The sequence below is a fragment of the Bufo bufo genome, chromosome 5 (assembly GCF_905171765.1).
Source record: "Bufo bufo chromosome 5, aBufBuf1.1, whole genome shotgun sequence".
Classification (NCBI taxonomy): domain Eukaryota; kingdom Metazoa; phylum Chordata; class Amphibia; order Anura; family Bufonidae; genus Bufo; species Bufo bufo.
Genome location: NC_053393.1, coordinates 122,613,614 through 122,640,193, shown reverse-complemented (window position 1 = coordinate 122,640,193; position 26,580 = coordinate 122,613,614). Strand labels below are relative to the sequence as shown.

The 26,580-nt window shown below is 44.3% G+C and overlaps 1 long non-coding RNA gene across 1 annotated transcript in view; it reads left to right on the top strand.

Annotated features, from left to right (window-relative positions):
* The window catches only part of LOC121001796, a 40,266-nt gene extending 33,980 nt beyond the window's left edge, over positions 1 to 6,286 (top strand). The window contains exons 2-3 of the long non-coding RNA XR_005779145.1: positions 4,845 to 4,997; positions 6,145 to 6,286. This is a non-coding gene — a long non-coding RNA (uncharacterized LOC121001796). The remainder of the gene's footprint in view (positions 1 to 4,844; positions 4,998 to 6,144) is intronic.
* The last annotated feature ends 20,294 nt before the right edge of the window (positions 6,287 to 26,580 follow it).

The following is a 26,580-nucleotide window of genomic DNA, read 5'->3' as shown; positions in this document are numbered from 1 at the left end:
TATAGGCCTGCTCACTGCAGCAAGCTAAGCCTCATCAGGACTCACTTAGTAAAAAAAAATATATATATTTTCATCGCGATATTCTGACCATCATAACTTTTTTATAGTTATGTCCACTGAGATGTGTGGGGGCTAATTTTTTGCGGACGATCTGTCATTTTTGACAATACCATTTGGGTTGTGTATGACTTGATCACTTTTTATTCAATTTTCTTGGGAGATAAAGTGATGAAAAAAGCTCAAAACAGCCGTAAAAATCTGTTACGCCATTCACCATATGGGCTAACTTTTTTTAAAATATTTTGCCCATAATTTTATAATTTTTTTTGTATCTTTTTATTTTTTATATTTTAAAAACTTTTTTAAATTTTTTTTTTCTTTTTGTTAAGTCCCCCAAGTGGACCACAACTTACATTCATCAGATGTAAATTGCTCCATTATTCTGTATAGAAATCACTTTATCATGGTTCAGTGCTGCCATCTAGTGGCCTGAACTGGGATATACTAACAATGAGCCTAGTACAGGCTGAGACTCATTTTTAAAACAGGGTGCTTTCCCTGATTTCCTCTGGGGAAAAGCGCGCCTAAAGAGGAATCCCACGCTTCAGGTTTTTAAAGAGGACCTTTCACCTGGAAAAACATTGTGAACGAAGTATGCTGACATGGAGAGCGGCGCCCGGGGATCTCACTGCACTTACTATTATCCCTGGGCGCCGCTCCGTTCTCCCGTTATGCCCTCCGGTATCTTCTCTCACTAAGTTATAGTAGGCGGTGTCTTCCCTTGTCCTGTGGGCGTCTCCTTCTCCTAGGCTGCAGCGCTGGCCAATCGCAGCGCACAGCTCACAGCCTGGGAGGTTTTTTTCTCCCAGGCTGTGAGCTGTGCGCTGCGATTGGCCAGCACTACAGCCTAGGAGAAGGAGACGCCCACAGAACAAGGGCAGACACCGCCTACTATAACTTAGTGAGAGAAGATACCGGAGGGCATAACGGGAGAACGGAGCGGCGCCCAGGGATAATAGTAAGTGCAGTGAGATCCCCGGGCGCCGCTCTCCATGTCAGCATACTTCGTTCACAATGTTTTTCCAGGTGAAAGGTCCTCTTTAACATTCTCAGGTGCCGTGAGTAAGAGGAACTCATTGCTGTGAGGAGATGGGGCATGTGGCATATTCTGGGGCCATGAGGATGAAGAATTGTGTGAGGAGCTTTACGGGGTGTAAATCTGTGAGGGAGCACTGCTATCGACAGAATGTAACTGTGTTGTTAGTACCACTTTTGATTTTGCCCAGGGCCCCATTTTGTCTGAAACCGGCCCTGCATCCGCACTTGGTGTGTTTTTCACTGACCACTGATAGGAGATGCAGTGTTTGTGGAATACAGATGACACACAGAGGGCAAAAAAACTGACACAAACACAGACAACTTCACGGATGAATCAAGTACTGATTTTTTTCACGGACTTCAAAACGGACACGGAAATCTGAACGAGGCCTAGGCCTAAGGCCTCTTTTACACGAACGTAAGGGTTCCGTGCCCGTGCTGCGGATCATATACGGAGGTTCCGCAATACACGGGTCACCAGCCATGTGCATTCCGCATCACGGATGCAGACCCATTCACTTAAACGGGTCCGCAAATCTGGAGATGCGGTGCGGAACGGAAGCACAGAACAGAACCTCACGGAAGCACTACGGAGTGCGAAAAGATAGAATTTTTTGCGGAACGGACGGATTGCGGACTCCATTCAAGTGAATGGGTCTATGATCTGCATGCGGCTGCCCACGGTCGGTGCTCTTGCATTGCGGACTGTAATTTGGGGTCCGCAGCACAGCACTGAACCCTTACGTTCGTGTGAAAGAGGCCTAAGGGCTCATGCACACGACCGTTGTTGTTTTGCAGTCCCTTTTTTTACTGATTCGTTGTTCCGTATCTGAGGTTTTTTTTCTCTCTGATTTAAGTCCTCTTCCGTTCCGTTATTCCACAAAACATATCCGTATGGTTTCTGTATGAGATCCATTTTTTGCGCCACACACACTCACTAAGTGATGCAGACAGTATATTACAGTGGCACGTGTATCCCGGCTAACAGTAACCATACTGGCTGACATCTAACCTGTATCTAATATATGGGGCACGCAAGTACCTTATTCCTCTGCAATCTTTGATTAAGCAGTATCTACCTTACATCTTATGGGAGGATGTATATTATTTACTTATATAAAATGTGAGGGTGTTTGCAGGCGCATCGGCGCTACCTTCTGACTATTGCCTTCTTCCTGAATAAATATCAACGTCTATCTTTTACCTATGATCAACTGGTGTTACAAAACACGCGAAACGCGTTGGTGTAGGGGACCAATAAATTGATTGCGATGACCTTTGCAAACTGAAGGTATTTTGTGTTAATCAGGATACAATCTGATATTGCAGAAACTGTACTGAGCATCTATTCATCATTCTGTATTGACCAATGACTTACCTTGATGTATTCAGCATTTTTTTACTTTCATGTACTCAGCATGTATTCAGCATCTATCTATTTTGATGTATTTAGCATTCATTTGTTTGTTTTCTTTTGATGTACTCAGTGTTTATTATTTTTTGTATTTATAGTAGGGTATCTAATAGATCCACCTTAGGACACCTTATCTAGGTGCCTTGCACATTTGTCTTCAGGGCCATCCGAGTGCTTGTAGGAGGTTCCTGAATACGGGATTGCCCCTATCGGGGTGGCCATTCCATTTTATAGGCAGGGATCGATAGAATAGGGTGAGAATCAGGGAAAGGTCCCCCATCAGACCATCACCATCCTGCCTAGAAATCCCCCTATCCCGTATTATGGAATACGAATGACTGCTGTACTTACACAGCCTTTCTTTTGATTTAATATTTCTTTTGTGTTTTGCATATTTGTGTTGTGTAATTTCAGCGCTTTGATTAATGGCTAATTAGGGTGGTACTCTGTGAATACACAAAACACATGAGCAATATGGGCTGGGTATAGCATTTCTACAGTATGGATCCACAAAATACGGATGAAATACGGATGACATACGGATGTGTTTCATGTGCATTCCGTATTTTTTGCAGACCCATTGACTTGAATGGGGCCTTGGACCGTGATTTGCGGACAATAATAGTACAGGCACTACTTTTTTTCGGAACGTAAATACGGAAACGGGATGCACACAGAGTACCTTCCGTTGTTTTTGCGGACCCATTGAAGTGAATGGTTCTGCATATGGTCCGCAAAAAAAACGGAACGGAAGTGGAAAGAAAATATGTTCGTGTGCATGAGCCCTAAGTCAGTGTTTGAGCAGTGATTTTCATCAGTAATCGTGATTTGAAGGTCCAAAACACAGACAGAACAAATGCAAATCCTTCCATTATACACTATCAAACACTGACCGGACTCTGACTGTGTGAAACGGCCTAACAGTTCAATATCTGAACGCTAACTTGATTGCCAAGCTTGTTTGGTGAAATAAACACGGAAAATTTTTGAAGACATAGAGTGCCGCAGTATCTTGTAATCTTTAAACAAATTGTACTATCAAAGAATGTTGCCGGAAAAAAAGGCACTTTTCTGCTCCTGTGTTTTTCTGGTTGAATTTATGATAAAGTGACAGTTATTATGTCCAATGTGATCTTTCAGTAGCTGGAAGGTTTATACCACCCTATATATGGCCTCATGCACACGACTGTTGTTTGTTTCCGCGTCCGTTCCACACATTTCGCGGTTCAGATGTGGAACCATTCATTTTCTATGGAGCCGTTGTAAATGCTGGTAGTCCAATGTTTGTTATACGCCTCTGTGGTCCGTGGTTCCAGTCCGTCAAAAAAATATAACCTGTCCTATTCTTGTCCGCGAAAAACGGTTCGCGGACCCATTCAAGTCAATTGGACCGCTAAGTCAATGGGAGGCACACCCGATTGTTATCCGCGTCCGCACCCGTTTTATTCCTATCATTTGCATGGCAAACCTGTCTGCCAGAGCTTGTGCCAATAAAATAAAATAAAAATAATATACAGGAAGTTCAAGGTCACAGGTTATGCTGATTGCTAGCCACTTGTGGTGAAATTCTGTAGTGTGGAGCGGCAGTCAGGGCCTTGAGAATTTCTGCTAATATGCCACGATGGAATGTGGAAAAACTAATAAATTTGGTGCAGGAGAGGCCCGAACTCTGGGACACCAGGTACAATGCATACCAGGACCGAGTTAGGAAGGAGGCGGCCTGGGAGCAAGTGGCCCGTAGCATGAGGCGGGCCGAATGGACCAAAGCAGATGGCAGAGGGCGGGCAGATTTTGGTAAGTGCTAGCAATGTCGTTGTACTGTCCTTGCCCTGTGTGTCACTAAATGATGTAGCTATAAATTCCATGAGGTCATAATACTGTATATTTTGTGGGCCAGCTTCATTTTGTATAGGCCTGTACATGGTTTTTGGAAGAGTCGTGCACTAAATACCATACCCCATCATTTTTTACTTTGAATGGCTGTCCCTCCCTTTGCTATAGCAAACAGTAGTCATGTATAACCTGCATATGCACTTTTTATTTGGTGACACATGTGTCCCTGTTGTAATTGAGCATCCTATAGTTGTCACCATCACATATTATAAAGTATTTTAGTACAAATGGCTTGCACGACTAATCTCTTCCTTCCTGAACTTATTGTACATTAGTATCCCCACATGGGTGTACAGTACCATGTGCTGTATAATCTTGCAAATTCTGAAATTTTTCTGATTTGGCGACTTGATTTAGCTTAACATTTTCACTTTAGTATTTGTACTGTTATTATTTAGTAGTTGTTTCTCCGATGTTTTTATATTTGATTTCTTTACAGTGAAACAGACAAAAACCCGGTGGAACAGCTGCCAGGATCAATTCAGCCGTGATCTAACTGCCAAAGGCCGGAGTGGGAAAGGCAGCTCCAAAAAAGGCCATACTTGTACATGGCCCAGTTGCAATTTTTGAGGGCGGTGATGGATTTGAGGCCGTAAGTATTTTTGTTGATCAAAAAACCTTATTTGCAGGTTATCAATAGTTCATAATCTTGGTTAGCAATAGTCGTAAAGAATTTAAGGGGTTGTGTGGCGTTGTACTATTGATGACCTATCCTCTGTGTAGGTGATCCATATCATTTTTGTGTGGGATTAACACCCGGCACCACCGCTGATGAGCTGTATGATGAGACGAGCGCACATGCCACTTCCCGTATCTCTTTTTTTTCCTGTGTGGCACTATTTTCGAGATCAAGTAACATAGATATCTGCAATCAGAGCAGGAATAGAGAAGGGAGATGGCACGTGCGCACGCATGCATTGTCTCCTCATACAGCTGATCGTCGTGGTTGCCGGCTGTTGGTCCCCCGCCAATCTGATCTTGTGTACCTATCCTGTGGATGGGTCATAAATATGAAAAAGCTGGATAAACCGTCTTGCCTTTTTTTGGCCCTGAATAGTGTAGTCATTTGTGTATGTGTAGTTTTGTTCATATTTTTTGGAACATACATGCTAACTTTTTTGTTTTTGTTTTTTATTTTGTACCCGTTCTGTACTGTAATTGTCATTTACATAGTTTTAATGTTGGCTTACAAACCACAACATGGATTCCTAAAAGTTCAACTATAAAATGACAATTACATACTCCTATTTATAATAGAGTATAATGATGCTCCAACTGCATCCCTCCAGCTGATTTTTAACTACTACTACCACCATGGCCTTGTGATGCCTGGTCCATGTTGTTTGTCTGGAAATGATGTTCTTTTTGGTTTTCCTTACATAGGTTTGGATGGTAGAAGCAGGCCAGATACAGAAGATACGGACAGAATATCAGCACTGGTTTTGGTCCTTGAATGTGTATACCTCGTTTTGTGCTGGACAGCTCCAAAATCCAAACAATGTTTTACAAATAGTTTCCCATTTGGCGTTTTTATATAAAAATAAACCAAAGTAATGTTTATGGGTTTTTTATTTTGGAAAATTCTCATTGAAGGTGATAATCCAACATTATTAAACAACATGTGATGTATGCAGGCTCTCCGTCTATAGTACACACACAGCTGGTTTTATTTTTGAAACATTACGAAATGTAGTAGTCAAATGATATAATATATGTTTTCATGTCATTTTTCTATACAGTACTGTGGACAGTCTGGATGACCCAGAGGACTCTGAGACGGGCGAAAGTGACACTCCGGCAGTATTTTCCCCTGAAAGTAGTCCTGCCCCAACATCGGCTGAGGAGCCTGACCAGCCATCACTGGCCCAGCCCACCCTTTCACAGCCCAGGCGTCGCCGCAATGTCCCTCACTCTTCCTCTGGGCAACCGACTCGGGAGATGATAGATGCCCGAGTCATTGAATTCCTTGCCCAGAGGAGGAGTGATGGAATTGAAGAGTCGATGTTGAGGGGCCTTGCTCCTTTATTGAAGCAGGTCCCTACAGAAAAACATCACGAGTGTGTTGGTTCGCTGGCCCTTGTAATCAAAATGTATGCCTCCCCTTACCAGGGAGATATACACTCGCAAATTAATGACTTGCGAAGACACATATTGAGCATCCCACCTCCCCAGCATGGACGCAGCTACCACCATCCTCCACACCCACCTCAAGGTCCATCTCTCCCCCCCCCCCAACCACCATACCACCGGTCACAAGACCTTACACAACCTGTTGGGCAGCCAAGTTATCAGCCCAGGTTGGCAACTGGGGCCACAGATCCTGGCCATGTATGGCCAGGCTCAACATATGGGCCTGGCTCGTTTACGTGAGACCTGTTTGACCTTTGATATGGTCCAATGTTATATTTTGTGTTATTTTTAAAAAAAATCGTTTATGTGATTGTCTGGGATTTGGATTTGTGTTCAACATGTTTTCTTTAAAGCTTGGTACAAATCTTTCAGTTGGCTTGTGTTAATTTTTTTAAATACACAAAACATTTACAGTTCTGCACATTTCCAATAAACATAGACACGCACAATAGTTAAAAAAAAATCACTTTATTTAGAGGAACATAATCGGTATTTGGGTAATGTGAACATGAGGTATTAGAAGATTTTTTTAGACCATATAGGCAAAATACTAACGATGTTAATGTCCTTTACATTTTGGTGAAAACATCATTAGTATTTATATTTACTTTGAACTATGTGATGGCCAAAAAACTTCAGCCCGCAAGCCCACGTCAAGGGTCCTCATTCTCTTGCGAGTCCCTACACTCAACTACCACAATAAATTTACATTATCTATCTTCAAAATAAAAAAAAGTGAAAGAGCCCAGAAGATATCAAACACTGCCACGAATAGCGTCCCTCTGCCATGGCAAGGACCCCTCTGGGCTGTAAAAATAGTCTGCATAGAGTCGGGACCCCTCTGGGCTGTAAAAATAGTCTGCAATGCCTGCAGTCCCAGGTTGTCTATGCAGGGTCCTTTCCAAACTCAAACCTGATGACGTAGGAAAATCTTCCATGTCAACAGAAGAGGAAGCCTCATTAATCCTGGTGAAGTTGTGTAGAACAACACAAGCTTGAATCACCAGGTTAGCAATTAATGTTGGATATGAGACGTGTTTAAACAATCAATGTCCATTCATGAAAAAAAAAATATTTCTAATGTGAATTTGTGTGTACGAACCAAACACTAGCAGCAATTGGGGTGTGGGCACTAGTCCCACAAGCTATGTTACACCAACTGTGTTTACGCCATTTCCATGCAGAAGGGATGGGGGCGACTTAAGGGTGATGGGAACACTCTGCATGATAATGACGTTAGATGACTACAAATTGTAAACCTGTTTAAAATAAACGACTACCTTTAGGCCCCTTTCACACGGGCGAGTTTTCCGTGCGGGTGCAATTCGGGAGGTGAACGCATTGCACCCGCACTGAATCCGGACCCATTCATTTCTATGGGGCTGTTCACATGAGCGGTAATTTTCACGCATCACTTATGCGTTGCGTGAAAATCGCAGCATGTTCTATATTCTGCGTTTTTCACGCAACGCAGGCCCCATAGAAGTGAATGGGGTTGCGTGAAAATCGCAAGCATCCGCAAGCAAGTGCGGATGCGGTGCGATTTTCACGCACGGTTGCTAGGAGACGATCGGGATGGAGACCCGATCATTATTATTTTCCCTTATAACATGGTTATAAGGGAAAATAATAGCATTCTGAATACAGAATGGAAAGTAAAATAGCACTGGAGGGGTTAAAAAAAAAGAAAAAATTATTTAACTCACCTTACTCCACTTGCTCGCGTAGCCCGGCATCTCCTTGTGTCTCCTTTGATGAAGGACCTGTGATGACGTCACTCCGGTCATCACATGGTACGTCACATGATCTTTTACCATGGTGATTCACCATAGTAAAAGATCATGTGACGTACCATGTGATGACCGGAGTGACGTCATCCCAGGTCCTTGAACTATAGTTAATGCTCACCACAGGTCTTTCATCAAAGGAGACACAAGGAGATGCCGGCTACGCGAGCAAGTGGATTAAGGTGAGTTAAATTTATTTTTTATTTTTTTTAACCCCTCCAGTGATGTTTTACTTTGCATTCTGTATTAAGAATGCTATTATTTTCCCTTATACCCATGTTATAAGGGAAAATAATACAATCTACAGAACACCGATCCCAAGCCCGAACTTCTGTGAAGAAGTTCGGGTTTGGGTACCAAACACGCACGATTTTTCTCACGCGAGTGCAAAACGCATTACAATGTTTTGCACTCGCGCGGAAAAATCGCTGGTGTTCCCGCAACGCACCCGCACATTTTTCCGCAACGCCCGTGTGAAAGAGGCCTTAATCTTGCCATGTTATGTGTCAGGGATTCACCCCAAAAAAAAAAAAGAGATATTACAATGGTCGAAAAACATTATGGACAAAGAAAGGTTACTTCAGCAAACATTACCACATGTGTGACACCAGCCATTTCCAGAAACATGTTCCTCCTGACAGAAGCAGTGCACATTACTGTAAGTAAGATATTGCTTACCTCAACGTGACGATGAGCCTTTCCTCTGGAGAAATGCTGCGCCTCATATTGGTGTCCATGAAGGTAAGGACAGTACGTAGAGACGACAGCAAGCATTCAAATGTAGACACTGATATCCGACAGAAGGAATAGAACTTCTCTGGATGCTGCCGAAGATCTTGGTAGAGGGTATGAAAGTGTCCTTTCCGGTAGCGTTTGAAACAATCAGATGGACCCAAAATCGCCGCCTTCTACTCGGTTCCTCGTCCAACAAAAGGGAGCGCTGTCCCCATCGCCGAGAAACAAGCCAGTGCAGTACGACCTCTTCCTCAGAGTCATCGGCCATGGTGAAACAGCATAGACAAGCAACCAAACGAACCTCTGTACCCTGTAAAGACTACAGAAAATGGCCACCAAACCAAACTCAGGTGACCAGCATATATACCAGTATCCTGGGTGGAGATATTAAAATTACACTTTTTTTTACCTTCCTTTTTTTCTGGCGGTCCGCCCAAAAAAACGGAAGACACACGAAAACACAACGAAAACGGAAACGGATCACGGAACAACGGAACCCCATTTTGCAGACAGCAAAAAACAACTGTTCTGTGCATGAGGCCTAACCCTGAGAGTAAGGCCTCATGCACACGACAGTTGTTTTTTGCGTCCGCAAATTGTGCCTCCGCAAAAAAAACGGATGCGGCATCCATTTTATTTGGGAGGATCCGTTTTTTCCACAGATCCCTTGTAATAAAGGTCTATCCTTGTCCGCAAATGTGAAAAAAGTAGGACATGCACTATTTTTTTTGCTGAAGGGAAACACGGACAACGGACGCGGAACACAAACGGATGATTTATCAGCATTTTTTGGCTGACTCATTGAAATGAATTGGTCCCCATCCTATCCGCAAAAAAATTGGAACAGAGGCCGAGAAAAACAACTGTCGTGTGCATGAGGCCTAATGTGCTTTCTCCTAGAAGGTGTTCTTGTTAACGTATCAAGATCTCTCCATATCCTTTCTAGTGACATTTGTAGGTACCAAGGATTCACGCAAGTCGGTTTGCTAGAATTCTGAAGTATTCCTTGACTTGTAAAGAATCTTTTCATTAACTCATGAAAACATCTAAATTGCACCTATTGTTTCAAAGGATACAACAGTCACCGACATTCATGTGTTGCCATCTAGTGGACATAAATGTTATATATGTCAGCAATATAGTGACCTTTAACTTAGGCCTATTGCACACGACCGTATGGCTTTTTCAGTGTTTTGCGGTCCGTTTTTCAAGCATCCGTTGTTCCGTTTTTTGTTTCTGTTGTGTTTCCATTTTTCCGTTCAGTATTTCCGTATGCCATATACAGTATACAGTAATTACATAGAAAAAATTGAGCTGGGCATAAAATTTTCAATAGATGGTTCCGCAAAAACGGAACGGATATGGAAGACATACGGAGTACATTCCGTATATGTTCCGTTTTTTTTGGGGACCCATTGACTAGAATGGAGCCACGGAATGTGATTTGCGGGCAATAATAGGACATGTTCTATCTTTCAACGGAACGGAAAACTGAAATACGGAAACGGCATGCATACGGCGTACATTCCTTTTTTTCGCTGACTCATTGAAATGAATGGTTCCGTATACGGACCATATACGGAACGCAAAAAACGGAACGTAAACGGAAAAAAAAATGTTTGTGTGCAAGAGGCCTTACTGTACATGAACATCTGAAGCTCCACATTAGGGAATCACATTCAGCTATCATCTGATGGGTATCCACAGGAATGACCAAGGTGACCACTTTAATAACCCCCAAAAGGAGGACACCATACTGAAGGCAGTGGATAACGATACAACACACAGAATAGAAAATGCAATCTATATACCAGCCTCAGAGGACATTACAGGGAGGAGATATAAGCGGAGAGGACTACAACTCCCGGCACGTTCAGGCTGATATTATGGGATATCAGAGACAGGGAGGGGGCATAAGGGGGAGAAATACAGCTCCTAGCATGCCCAGGCTGATATAATGTGAGTACAAAAGCAGAGGACTACAACTCCCAGCATGTTCAGGCTGATAAGATATGTCAGAGCATATTTCAAGGTGGAGTGTAAGAGAAGACTACAACTGCCAACATGTCCAGGCCATTATTAAGCGATAAAAGAGAATATTTCAGAGAGGGAATAAGAAAAGAGGATTACAACTCCCAGCATGACCATGGGATATCATATGACAATTTTAAGAGGGAGTATAACAGGAAAGGACTACAACTCCCAGCATGTCCAGGCTATTATTATGGGATATATTATAGCAGTGTTCCTCAACTCCAGTCCTCAGGGCCACCTACCAGTCTTGTTTTCAGGATTATCTTAGTATTGAGCAGGTGATATAATTAGTGTCAATACATCAGGACTTACAACAGGTATTCATTCTGTGGGATATCCTTAAATCATGACCGGCAGAGGACAATTCAGATAGGAAGTATAAGAGAGAACTACAGCTTCCAAGGTTTCTCAGGCTCACCACTTCTCTACTGCTGAATTCTGCCCCTACACAGTTCACATGGCGATCACATCATCACAGATCCTTACCACTTCTGCCCTCCACTGCCGAGCTCCGACCCCTCATGCACTGATCACATGGCGGTGATGTCATCACAGGTCCTTACAACTATTTTTCACTGCTGAGCTCTGGCCCCTCCTGCACTGACCACACAACGTCATCACAGATCCTTATAACTTCTCCCCACTACTGATCTCCAGCTCTCCCTGCATTGACGGTGATGTCATCACAGGTCTTTACAATTTCTCCTCTCCACTGCTGAGCTCCAGCCCCTCCTACACTGATCACACGACGGTGACATCATCACAAGTCCTCTTGCACTGTAGCAGATTATCGCCCCCACTTGATAATCCCAGATACATTTGGTAATTTATAAATCCCAGACGGACTATTTTTTAGGTCCTAGAAAGAGATTTTAGAGGCCAGATGTAGACAATTTGTTTTCCTGTACCCCATTAGAAAGTTAACTGTACTTTTAAAAACTTTTGATATGTCAAGGTTTTGATCGTTGGGGGTCTGAATGCTGACACCTCCACTAATCACTAGAACAAAGAGATAGGCCCCTTTCACACGGGCGAGTATTCAGCGCGGATGCGATGCGTGATGTAACGGACCGTTTCCGCAGACAAGGGGTTAAAATCCGTTTAGGCGATGTGCCCCTTTCTGAGAGACAGGCACAGCTACTGCAGGATACACCAAACTCCCGAACTGGATACGAAATAGCACTCCAAACTGGAACCTCACGAATAGCTGCTAGCAGACGAACAGGAATCAGCTTACACTTCTGGCAATCGGTCTTCTAACAGCATACAGTGAATTCCCCCAATAACGAGACAAGGCTCCGTGTTGAGGGTCAAGCAGTGGTCTGACTGTACTTCAAGTACAGCCTCTTTTATTGATAAACCACAAACATAGTACTGCCCACAGGGGTTTGAAATGCAACCAATCAGTAATTTACAACACATACAATGTAGTACAGCCCATCTGGTGTACACGCCCCTAGGGGACCAGAATGAAGACTGTGACATAGGACAGATAAACAGCACTTAGGACACACAGACACAACACATCCCCACAATGCATCATGGTTTCCTCCTCTCTGCCCTCGAGACACCCGAGGCGTAATCCAATTATCTCTCAAGACAAAGAGAAGATCGCCAATACACATGTGAGGACAACAGAACAGACATCGCCATTTAAACACACAATGGGACAATGGCACAATAGAAACACACCCGCATATTCCTCCCAAGCTGACAAGTTACACTTATTATAAATTGTTACAACTTTGTGAGTTTACATTGGCCATACATATAACTTACATTAATTCAAACAGTATAACGTGGGGACAAACCTATCCAAAATTCACTTGAATAGGTTCAGGGGTTTAAAAGTTAGTATATGGCCCATAATCCAGGGGCAAGAGGCCAGCAGCCAGTCCTCTCCAAAACCCAGTGGCGAGGTTGGTTTCGCCACACATCTCCCCCCCCCAGGGAAGACTAACCAGATACCTGACCTCACGCCGGTCGGTACCTGAGTTAGTTTGGCAGCCCACCCACAACCCAATACTGGACCTGTTGCATTTGGTAGCCTGTCTCTGTCCAGTGAGTCCACCAAGGTTATGTTGGAAGCTGGTACTCCCGGTCTCTGTGTTGCTCCCTGGCTTGGAGTGGAGGTTGCTTTGTGGGCAGGGATCAGCGGTACTCTGCCCTGGTGCCAGCGCTACCACGGAAGAAGCCTGGTTGGAGCCTGGTTGTTGGAGGGGGAGACCGACTGTCTCTACCCCCTGTGCTGTAAGTGCAGAGACCACGGTCCCATCTGCACTGTTGTGGGGCTTACTGTCTCCCCCTGGTGCGTTAAGCTGCTGCTGGGGAGAGGGGGGTAACAAGCTCCTCTCCCATACATACTTCCAGCCGCTGGGGAGGGCGACCGACCGTCTCCGCTCCCAATACAGTGTCCTGCTGCTGGGGAAAGGAGACTGGGCTCTCTATTCCCTGCTGGACACTCTGCCACTGGGGAATGGAGACTGGGCTCCCAATTCCCAAAAAATCACTCTGCTGCTGGGGGGCAGGAACAACTACCTCTGCCCCCTGTAACTCAGCCTGCCGCTGGGGAGAGAGGACGCTGCTCTCCTCTCCCTGCATTTCACACTGCCTTCCCGGCATATCACTCTGCTGCTGGGGGCAGGAACAACTACCTCTGCCCCCTGTACCTCAGCCTGCCGCTGGGGAGGGAGGACGCTGCTCTCCTCTCCCTGCACTTCACACTGCCTTCCCGGCATATCACTCTGCTGCTGGGGGGCAGGAACAACTACCTCTGCCCCCTGTAACTCAGCCTGCCGCTGGGCAGGGAGGGCGCTGCTCTCCTCTCCCTGCACTTCACACTGCCGCTGGGGAATGGAGACTGGGCTCCCAATTCCCTGCAGGACCGGTGGAGAGACCTCGGTCCCATCTCTACCGGCCACCTGGGGTCCTTCCCAGTAACACTCTACAATATCTGCCCAGCTGAATGGGTCTGGATCTGGGTCTGTCACCTTACCGTCCTGCTGAGCCTTCCCAATGGAGTGGAAGAGATCTCGGTAGTCCTGCTCCAGTTCCCACTCCAGGGTTGCTAGGTGAGCCAGGTCTTGCTCTACCTCATGGGGGTCATCCCACTCATGCCTAGCCTCCCTCTCATAGAAAATGTCCTGAAGTCTGGACTGTACAGGGCTCCCGAAGTCAGGCTCTGCAAAGGACTCCCATAACAAGCCAGGACCATAAAACTCCTCTCCCCCTGGCTTGTCATGTTCGGCTGTCCAGGGTATATACTGTGCCATATACCACCAAAGCGACTGGTAGGCATCCTCCAGCCATAGCTCCTGCCATACCCGGTGCTCTAGTTCCTTCACCCATTCCTCCAGGGGCTGCTCTCCCAGGAAGGGCATCCGCAGGGCCACTTGCTTCTGCAACCGCTGCTCTTCACTGGGGAGACTCTCACCCCGCTGGTATTGTAGATTATCCAGGGCCTGGTACCAGATGCCTTTCCTTAATGCATCCCGGCCATCCAGGTCCTCCTCCTCGTATAACACTGCTGGTTCCATCCTGCTGCTGTCAGGGACGCTGTACTGGGACATGCGTTGTCGTTAAATTGTAGAATCCACAAAAATGGTGTCTCCTGTAGCTGTCCTTCTGGCTGTAGGAATGATCCCGCTGCTTGCCACCAATGTAACGGACCGTTTCCGCAGACAAGGGGTTAAAATCCGTTTAGGCGATGTGCCCCTTTCTGAGAGACAGGCACAGCTACTGCAGGATACACCAAACTCCCGAACTGGATACGAAATAGCACTCCAAACTGGAACCTCACGAATAGCTGCTAGCAGACGAACAGGAATCAGCTTACACTTCTGGCAATCGGTCTTCTAACAGCATACAGTGAATCCCCCCAATAACGAGACAAGGCTCCGTGTTGAGGGTCAAGCAGTGGTCTGACTGTACTTCAAGTACAGCCTCTTTTATTCATAAACCACAAACATAGTACTGCCCACAGGGGTTTGAAATGCAACCAATCAGTAATTTACAACACATACAATGTAGTACAGCCCATCTGGTGTACACGCCCCTAGGGGACCAGAATGAAGACTGTGACATAGGACAGATAAACAGCACTTAGGACACACAGACACAACACATCCCCACAATGCATCATGGTTTCCTCCTCTCTGCCCTCGAGACACCCGAGGCGTAATCCAATTATCTCTCAAGACAAAGAGAAGATCGCCAATACACATGTGAGGACAACAGAACAGACATCACCATTTAAACACACAATGGGACAATGGCACAATAGAAACACACCCGCATATTCCTCCCAAGCTGACAAGTTACACTTATTATAAATTGTTACAACTTTGTGAGTTTACATTGGCCATACATATAACTTACATTAATTCAAACAGTATAACGTGGGGACAAACCTATCCAAAATTCACTTGAATAGGTTCAGGGGTTTAAAAGTTAGTATATGGCCCATAATCCAGGGGCAAGAGGCCAGCAGCCAGTCCTCTTCAAAACCCAGTGGCGAGGTTGGTTTCGCCACACGTGAGTTTAACGCATTGCACCCGCACTGAATCCCGACCCATTCATTTCTATGGGGCTGTGCACACGAGCAGTGATTTTCATGCATCACTTGTGCGTTGCGTGAAAATCGCAGCATGCTCCTCTTTGTGCGTTTTTCAAGTAACGCAGGCCCCATAGAAATGAATGGGGTTGCGTGAAAATCGCAAGCATCCGCAAGCAAGTGCGGATGCGGTGCGATTTTCACGCACGGTTGCTAGGAGAAGATCGGGATGGGGACCCGATCATTATTATTTTCCCTTATAACATGGTTATAAGGGAAAATAATAGCATTCTGAATACAGAATGCATAGTAAAATAGGGCTGGAGGGGTTAAAAATAAATAAATAATTAAACTCACCTTAATCCACTTGCTCGCGCTGCCCAGCTTCTCTTCTGTCTCCTTCTTTGCTGATTGCAGGAAAAGGACCTGTGGTGACGTCACTCCGGTCATCACATGGTCCGTCACATGATCTTTTACCATGGTGATGGATCATGTGATGAACCATGTGATGACCGGAGTGACGTCACCACAGGTCCTTTTCCTGCAATCAGCCAAGAAGGAGACAGAAGAGAAGCCGGGCTGCGCGAGCAAGTGGATTAAGGTGAGTTTAATTTTTTATTTTATTTTTTTAACCCCTCCAGCCCTATTTTACTATGCATTCTGTATTCAGAATGCTATTATTTTCCCTTATAACCATGTTATAAGGGAAAATAATACAATCTACAGAACACCGATCCCAAGCCCGAACTTCTGTGAAGAAGTTCGGGTTTGGGTACCAAACATGCGCGATTTTTCTCACGCGAGTGCAAAACGCATTACAATGTTTTACACTTGCATGGGAAAATTGTGCATGTTGCCGCAATGCACCCGCACCTTTTCGCGCAACGCCCGTGTGAAAGAGGCCATAGAAGTTCTTACACAGAGCACTGTCTTTCCATGCTACTGGAGATGGGCTCATAGACTTTCTATTGAGTCAGTGTTCAGCAGTGAGGAGAGACAGCTCATTGTGTGAAGGATTATATCTCCTTTCCTCAGCACTCAGACCCCCATCAATCAACATCTTTGACATGCTGCTATGAGATATCAAAAGGTTTTTAAAATCACAGTTACACTTTAATATTAGTTGATTGGTCCAAACGAAAGCACTACCTACCTTAGAGTTCTGATAAGGAATCAGGAGTTTGCTGCCTAAAGGATCTTAAGGTGGATTTCCATGGGGCACTTGTCGGGGAGATTATCTGGAACGAACGTAAGTACGAACGCTCCTTCTGGATAATCTGCCCATGTAAATGTGCTGCATAGCACCCAATCAATGAGTAAAATGCTTGTTCATAGGATGAAAAAGTTTATGCGGACTCCTAAATCATTGTTTCTCAGGAACAGATTGTGCTGTGTAAGCAGTGATCAGCTGCCCAGAATTGATGAATACCCCTTTAATGTTATGGCTGGTTGATATAATGTATTTAAAAAGCCATTATACCCTGCCATACTCAGGGGTCCTATCTACTAGTTGACAACATACTGTATTATAAAGCTGTCGCTAAATGAACCTATTTTTTTTTATTGTAAACATAATAACATTTTCTTTGGGAATCCTGTTGGATTTACTCTGGCAAGAACATCTTCAGCGTAAATCTGTGTACCCAGAATCTGCATTTTAGATTGCAAAGTTTTGTATAATTTCCTTATTTTCAGTAGAGGAAGATAATAGACCCCATAGCAAAGGTCAAACTTGGTCCATGATTATGTGGCTGGGTTTTACTATTTCAGTGAATCTTGGTCTCATTCTACACCGCATGAATAGTGTATCTGTATAGAATGAAGTCCTGAACAGACTTCTCTAGTGGTGTTTACAGCATGAAACAAAAAGAATAAATGATAAAATATTGACCCCCATTGGCATGTTATGCATTATATATATACTTGCATATATTTTAAAGGGTATCTCAATGAAAGTTGATCTTCCAAAATGGAATACTTTTTCTTTCCTGTCAAAAGTAATCAGTTTGTCAAATCTGGGTATATGCCAATGCTAATACCAGTGGAGGGGAGGGGAAAGGGGACAGTGCTGCTGAAAGTGGTGCTGCACTGTGGCCAGGGCCGTCTTTAATATTGATTGGACCCTGGGCAAAAATTTACTTGGGCCCCCTGGATCCCGCCTTCCCACACCCTAGCAGGCAATCAAGGCCTCCACCAAAACACACACACAAAGAATCCACAGACCTGGTAGAGTACAGTGAATAACTTCCAGTTCTGAAGACTCCAGCGGCTCAGGATCAGTGCTCTGGGCAGCTGGCCTCAGGCTGGAAGTGGGCACTGCTCGGCAGGAAGGAGACCGGGGCTCGGCTCACCCTAGCATTACAGTGCACCCCAGCACCCCACAGTATGCAGTATAGCACCCTGTAGTATACAGCACCCCACAGTATGCAGTATAGCACCCTATAGTATACAGCAACCCACAGTATGCATTATAGCACCCTATAGTATACAGCACCCCACATTATGCAGTATAGCATCCCACAGTATACAGCACCCCACACTATACAGTATACAGAACCCCACAGTATATAGTAGAGCAGTATAGCACCCCACAGTATACAGCACCCCACAGTATACAGAACCTCACAGTATACAGTAGAGCAGTATAGCACCCCACAGTATACAGCACCCCACAGTATATAGCACCTCACAGTATACAGTAGAGCAGTATAGCACCCCACAGTATACAGCACCCCACAGTATGCAGTATAGCACCCTATAGTATACAGCACCCCACAGTAACTATGCAGTATAGCACCCTATAGTATACAGAACCCCACAGTATGCAGTATAGCACCTTGTAGTATACAACACCCCACAGTATGCAGTATAGCACCCTATAGTATACAGCAACTCACAGTATGCAGTATAGGACCCTATAGTATACAGCACCCCACATTATGCAGTATAGCATCCCACAGTATACAGCACCCCACAGTATACAGAACCTCACAGTATACAGTAGAGCAGTATAGCACCCCACAGTATACAGCACCCCACAGTATACAGCACCTCACTATACAGCCCCCCCACAATATACAGCCCACCACAGTATACAGCACCCCACAGTATACAGCACCCCATAGTATACAGTACAGCAGTATAGCACTCCACAATATACAGCACCCACAGTATACAGCACCTCACGGTATACAGCACCTCACAGTATACAGTATACAGCACCCCAAACTATACAGAATATCGCACCTCACAGTATACAGTATACAGCACCCCACAGTATACAGTAGAGCAGTATAGCACCCCACAGTATACAGCACCCCACAGTATATAGCATCCCACAATATACAGTAGAGCAGTTTAGCACCCACAGTATACAGCAACCCAAAAAATTACAGCCCCCACAGTATAAAGCACCTCACAGTATATAGTATAAAGCACCCCACAGTATACAGCACCCCACAGTATACAACACCCCACAGTATACAGCACTCCACAGTATACAGTAGAGAATTATAGCACCCCACAGTATACAGCACCCCACAGTATACAGTACCCCAAAATATACAGCCCCCACAGTATAAAGCACCTCACAGTATATAGTATAAAGCACCCCACAGTATACAGCACCCCACAGTATACAGTACCCCAAAATATACAGCCCCCACAGTATACAGCACCCCACCGTATACAGCACCCCACAGTATACAGCACCTCAAAATATATAGCCCCCCACAGTATAAAGCACCTCACAGTATACAGTATAAAGCACCCACAATATACAGTATACAGCACCCCACAGTATACAGCAGCCCACAGTATACAGTAGAGCAGTATAGCACCCCACAGTATACAGTACCCCACAGTATACAGCACCCCACAGTATACAGTACCCCACAGTATACAGCACCTCACAGTATACAGTAGCTTACAGTATATTAGCATAACAGCCCATGTCACCTTTTCCTGATGTAATCTTCACAAAAAAATCTCCACAGTTAAGGCAAACTTCTCCTGCAGCAACACTCCTGGTAGAAAGAAAGGACCTTTGATGACCTCATAGCCATGTGACCAGTAATATTGCTAGGTTACTGGTCACATGGTGATGATGTCATCTAAGGTCCTTTCTCCTAAGAGAATCACAGCTCTCACAGCTTGCTGCCTGAAGTGCCGGCAGGCAGGTTTGGCATGGCAGCACCCCTCTGTGTAGCTGACTCTCTGACACCCGAGGCAGTGGCTAGCAGGGCTCAAGAGGCAGCTGCCTTGGGCCCCCCAGGAGCAACTGGGCCGGAGGCAGCAACCCCTTTTGCCCCTTGTTAAAGACGGCCCTGACTGTGGCAGTTATTTGTATTTCTAAATAGGTTTTTGTGTTGCACTGTAGTATTTGTTGCCGCTGGGAAGGTATTTTGTGTTACACTGTGTTATTTAGCACCGTTAAGGAGGTATCTTGTGCTGCATTGTGGCATTTATTTGACACTGCTGGAGAGATATTTTGTGCTGCACAGTAGTGTTGGTGCTTCTAAAGATGGTTTTGGTGAGGCAATTTGTGCCACAATATAGTATTTGGTGCTTCTGATGAGTTATGTTGTTCTGCATTGTGGTTCTTGGTGCTGCTAGTGGATATTATGTGTATGACTTGGGAGTATTTGGTTGTTAAAGCTGGGGGTAATATGAGAGCTGCACGCTGGTATTTGGTGCAGCTTGGTAGTATCTGTTTGCTGGTAAGTCCCCGGCATCACCATGGATTGGATAATAAAGTCCTGATCATAGGGGTAGCCTACTTTGTCCCAGACTGAAAAAGTGTATCTGTCCTTAATTGCATGATTAGCATGTTAGTATTTTTTTTTCTCCTTGTGTTGAAGGTGTGCTTTATGTATTTAAAGGGGTTGTCCCACAAATATCTTTGATTTCAAACCAGCACCTGGGTATGAATACTTTTGTAATTTAATGTAATTAAAAATGTATTATATCTACTTAGTTATTCAATAAAATATATTTGCATAGCGCCACCTGCTGTTTTCTCTAATTTCTCTGTCCTGCTTACTGAGATGGAAGGGTAGGCTCAGTTTCATCCTTCAACTGCCATCAGCTACAGAAGATAGGAGATAATCCCTGAGAAAGGACATTTTACCTAAACTGACAGATTGAAATAAATCTAGCAACTGAAATCCAGCAATTTAAATAAATCTAACAATATATTAGCAACTCTAGAACAACTGGAGCAATGAACGGGGAGATCGAGATCTCTGGATCCATGAGAGGGCTGGTTCTAGTATTGTTCGAAAGCAATTGTAATGTACTAGATACCATATTTTTGCCCTATAACATGCACTTTTATCCCCCAAAAGTGTCAGTGTGTCTTATAGTGCGAATACTAATGAGCGCTTCCATTATGGAAGCGCTCATTAGTACAGTAAGACCTGGGAGAGGTGAATACAGATCTCTTTATGCTGGCTGTATACTCACCATTCCCTGGTCTTCGTCTGACGACACTGCAAGCTGTGCTGTGACCTGTACACAGTTTCAGGATGTAGGTGCTCTCTGTGAACTCATGCTGTATGACGTCGGGTCACCGCACAGTGCAGCAGGAAGAGCGGTGGATGGCAGGAGTAGTGGCAGCATCCGGAACAGGAAATGTGAGTTGATTTGTGTTTTTTTTCTGTCTGATTGAGGATCTTATTAACATTGAGAGTGATCTGAGGTCTGATTGGGAGTCTCATTAAAATTGTGGGTCTGATTAATATTGGGGGTCTGATCTGAGGTCTTTCTGAGGTTTAATTAAAATTGGAGGTCTAAGCTGTGGTTTAATTAACATTAGAGGTCTGAGCTGAGGTCTGATTAACATTGGGGTCTGAGCTGAGGTCTAATTAGCATTGGGGATCTAAGGTGAGGTCTTTTTGGGGGTCTGATTAACATTGGGGGTCTGAGCTAAGGTCAAATTAACAGTGGAGGTCTGAGCTGAGGTCTAATTATCATTGGAGGTCTGAGCTGAGGTCTGATTAACATTGGGGGCCTGAGCTGTGGTCTTTTTGGGGGTCTGATCTGAAGTCTTTTTGGGGGTCTGAGCTGAGGTCTAATTAACATTGAGGGTCTGTGCTGAGGTCTAATTAACATTTAGGGTCTGAGCAGAGGTCTGATTAACATTAGGGGTCTGAGCTGAGGTCTGATTAACATTGGGGGGTGGTTTAATGAAACATATTTTTTTTTCTTATTTTTCTCCTCTAAAACCTAGGTGTATCTTATTGGCAGATGCATCTTATAGGACAAAAAATATGATGTGTAATTTTCATTTTTTACATTATTCATGGAATGGAACCCCTTTAAAGGAGTGGTTAGGGATGTAAATTCATGCATAGTGTAAAGCATTCATTGTGCACCACTATTTTTCTGCAATATGGGGTGGGGGCAATATTGTAAGCACAAGTTGTATTTGTGTGCCAGGGCTGCATTTTCATTCCAGTCTGGCCCCGGTAAAATAGGATCAATTTGACTTTATTCCTCCTTGTATTGTAATTTCATTTAAAAAGCATCTTCCAAAGAAAAAAAATTGCTGAATAAACAAAACAGCGTGTTTTATATTTAAACTATGGGTAATTATATGCTGCTTAGACATCCTAAGTGTTGTGGAAGCAAGAGGAGGATACCCAGGGTTGAACAAGGAAAGGCTAGAAAAAGTGTTCTCCTTTATCTTGGAAGAACAGAAAAAAAAAATAAATAATATATATATATATATATATATATATATATACATACACACACACTGTATTTTTCACCATATAAGACTCACCGTCCCATAAGACGTACCTAGAATTTAGAGGGGGACAATAAGAAAAAAATATTTTTCATTACACCTCAGGTCAGATCAGCAATCAGACCCCCAATGTTAATCAGACCTCAGATGACATCCCCAATCAGACCCCCAATGTTAATAAGACCCCAATAAGACCTCAGATCAGACCCACAATCAGACTTCAGCTCACACCCAAAAGTGAATGACCCCCAATCAGACCTCAGGTATGAGCCCCAATATAAATAAGACCCCATTCAGACCTCAGATCAGACCCCCAGTCTCTAATCTGCCCCCCATGCCTCTTTTGACTAGCCCCAGTCTCATATCAGCCCACATGCATCTTTTAGTTAGCCCTAGTCTCATATCAGCCCCATTGCCTCTTTTTATCAACCCCCACTGCCTCTTTATCAGCCACCATTGCCTCTTTATAAACCCCCATTGCCTCTTTATAAGCCCCCATTGCCTTTTTATAAGCCCCCATTGCCTCTTAATCAGCCCCATTGCCTCTTTATCAGCCCCCATTGCCTTTTTATAAGCCTCCATTGCCTCTTTATCAGCCCCAATGCCTCTTTATAAGCCCCCATAGCCTCTTTATCAGCACCATATTGCTTCAGATTAAAAATTAAAAACCTCTCATGGACGCCAGCACTCCTCACTATCGCGATCCTCTTCATCCGGCTGTAGGCTGTGCTCTGTGAACTGGCGTGTACAGCATGACGTCAAAGAGCAACTCACGCTGTGCGCAACCCTGCACAGCCAACAGCTGAGGACCAGGAAGCGGTGAGTACAGAACCTTCACCGCTTCCTGGTCCTCCGATACTAATGAGCGCTTCCATAATCGAAGTGGCTCATTAGTATTCGCCCTGTATGACGCAGAGGCATTTTCTTTTCCCCCTACTTTGGGGGGAAAATGCGTCTTATGGGGCTACAAATACAGTAGTTACTGTATATATACACTGCGTGCAGAATTATTAGGCAAATGAGTATTTTGACCACATCATCCTCTTTATGCATGTTGTCTTACTCCAAGCTGTATAGGCTCGAAAGCTTACTACCAATTAAGCATATTAGGTGATGTGCATCTCTGTAATGAGAAGGGGTGTGGTCTAATGACATCAACACCCTATATTAGGTGTGCATACTTATTAGGCAACTTCCTTTCCTTTGGCAAAATAGGTCAAAAGAAGGACTTGACAGGCTCAGAAAAGTCAAAAATAGTGAGATATCTTGCAGAGGGATGCAGCACTCTTAAAATTGCAAAGCTTCTGAAGCGTGATCATCGAACAATCAAGCGTTCATTCAAAATAGTCAACAGGGTCGCAAGAAGCGTGTGGAAAAACCAAGGCGCAAAATAACTGCCCATGAACTGAGAAAAGTCAAGCGTGCAGCTGCCAAGATGCCACTTGCCACCAGTTTGGCCATATTTCAGAGCTGCAACATCACTGGAGTGCCCAAAAGCACAAGGTGTGCAATACTCAGAGACATGGCCAAGGTAAGAAAGGCTGAAAGACGACCACCACTGAACAAGACACACAAGCTGAAACGTCAAGACTGGGCCAAGAAATATCTCAAGACTGATTTTTCTAAGGTTTTATGGACTGATGAAATGAGAGTGAGTCTTGATGGGCCAGATGGATGGGCCCGTGGCTGGATTGGTAAAGGGCAGAGAGCTCCAGTCCGACTCAGACGCCAGCAAGGTGGAGGTGGAGTACTGGTTTGGGCTGGTATCATCAAAGATGAGCTTGTGGGGCCTTTTCGGGTTGAGGATGGAGTCAAGCTCAACTCCCAGTCCTACTGCCAGTTTCTGGAAGACACCTTCTTCAAGCAGTGGTACAGGAAGAAGTCTGCATCCTTCAAGAAAAACATGATTTTCATGCAGGACAATGCTCCATCACACGCGTCCAAGTACTCCACAGCGTGGCTGGCAAGAAAGGGTATAAAAGAAGAAAATCCAATGACATGGCCTCCTTGTTCACCTGATCTGAACCCCATTGAGAACCTGTGGTCCATCATCAAATGTGAGATTTACAAGGAGGGAAAACAGTACACCTCTCTGTACAGTGTCTGGGAGGCTGTGGTTGCTGCTGCACGCAATGTTGATGGTGAACAGATCAAAACACTGACAGAATCCATGGATGGCAGGCTTTTGAGTGTCCTTGCAAAGAAAGGTGGCTATATTGGTCACTGATTTGTTTTTGTTTTGTTTTTGAATGTCAGAAATGTATATTTGTGAATGTTGAGATGTTATATTGGTTTCACTGGTAAAAATAAATAATTGAAATGGGTATATATTTGTTTTTTGTTAAGTTGCCTAATAATTATGCACAGTAATAGTCACCTGCACACACAGATATCCCCCTAAAATAGCTAAAACTAAAAACAAACTAAAAACTACTTCCAAAAATATTCAGCTTTGATATTAATGAGTTTTTTGGGTTCATTGAGAACATGGTTGTTGTTCAATAATAAAATTAATCCTCAAAAATACAACTTGCCTAATAATTCTGCACTCCCTGTATATATATATATATATATATATATATATATACACTCACCTAAAGAATTATTAGGAACACCATACTAATATGGTGTTGGACCCCCTTTTGCCTTCAGAACTGCCTTAATTCTACGTGGCATTGATTCAACAATGTGCTGATAGCATTCTTTAGAAATGTTGGCCCATATTGATAGGATAGCATCTTGCAGTTGATGGAGATTTGAGGGATGCACATCCAGGGCACGAAGCTCCCGTTCCACCACATCCCAAAGATGCTCTATTGGTTTGAGATCTGGTGACTGTGGGGGCCATTTTAGTACAGTGAACTCATTGTCATGTTCAAGAAACCAATTTGAAATGATTCAAGCTTTGTGACATGGTGCATTATCCTGCTGGAAGTAGCCATCAGAGGATGGATACATGTTCTCATTCTGTTTACGCCAAATTCGGACTCTCCCATTTGAATGTCTCAACAGAAATCGAGACTCATCAGACCAGGCAACATTTTTCCAGTCTTCAACAGTCCAATTTTGGTGAGCTCGTGCAAATTTTAGCCTCTTTTTCTATTTGTAGTGGAGATGAGTGGTACCCGGTGGGGTCTTCTGCTGTTGTAGCCCATCCGCCTCAAGGTTGTGCATGTTGTGGCTTCACAAATGCTTTGCTGCATACCTCGGTTGTAACGGTTATTTCAGTCAACGTTGCTCTTCTATCAGCTTGAATCAGTCGGCCCATTCTCCTCTGACCTCTAGCATCCACAAGGCATTTTTGCCCACAGGACTGCCGCATACTGGATGTTTTTCCCTTTTCACACCATTCTTTGTAAACCCTAGAAATGGATGTGCGTGAAAATCCCAGTAACTGAGCAGATTGTGAAATACTCAGACCGGCCCGTCTGGCACCAACAACCATGCTACGCTCAAAATTGCTTAAATCACCTTTCTTTCCCATTCTGACATTCAGTTTGGAGTTCAGGAGATTGTCTTGACCAGGACCACCCCCCTAAATGCATTGAAGCAACTGATATGTGATTGGTTGACTAGATAATTGCATTCATGAGAAATAGAACAGGTGTTCCTAATAATTCTTTAGGTGAGTGTATATATTATATATTGTGACACAGTGAGAGGTTTGGTCTGGGAAAACAGGTATTTTCCTCCCAGCATGTGCTGATGGGCTGATTTACAGCCAGATGACGTCAAATACCGGACCGGATTTTAAGTGCCGGTCTGGGTTTTGGCAGCACCTGGCTGTCCTTAAATAGGCAGCTGGGCTCAGAAGCTAGGTCTCTGTGTTGGGATCTGGGAGCCTTGTGTCTGGATGAAGGCTTGCTACCTGTTCGGAGTGAAAACAGGTTGGTGCTGCTATGGTCAAGGACTCTTTCAGACAGAATTGCCGCATTTTGTGAATTACCAACAACACCACAAGGTGACTTTTTGCTTGATTATGATTGCTTGTTTTGTCACTTGCCTAGAGTGTGAATAAAACACTGAACTGTTTGATCCAAAGAACTTGTTGATGCCTCTATATGCGTCTGCTAATCCTGTCTAGCAGAGCGAAACTCCACAATTGGTGGAGGATGCGGGCAAGAACAGTGAGACAGGCGTGAACGCTGATATTTTTGGTTTCTGCATTTTTCAGGCACGGTTGTATGTC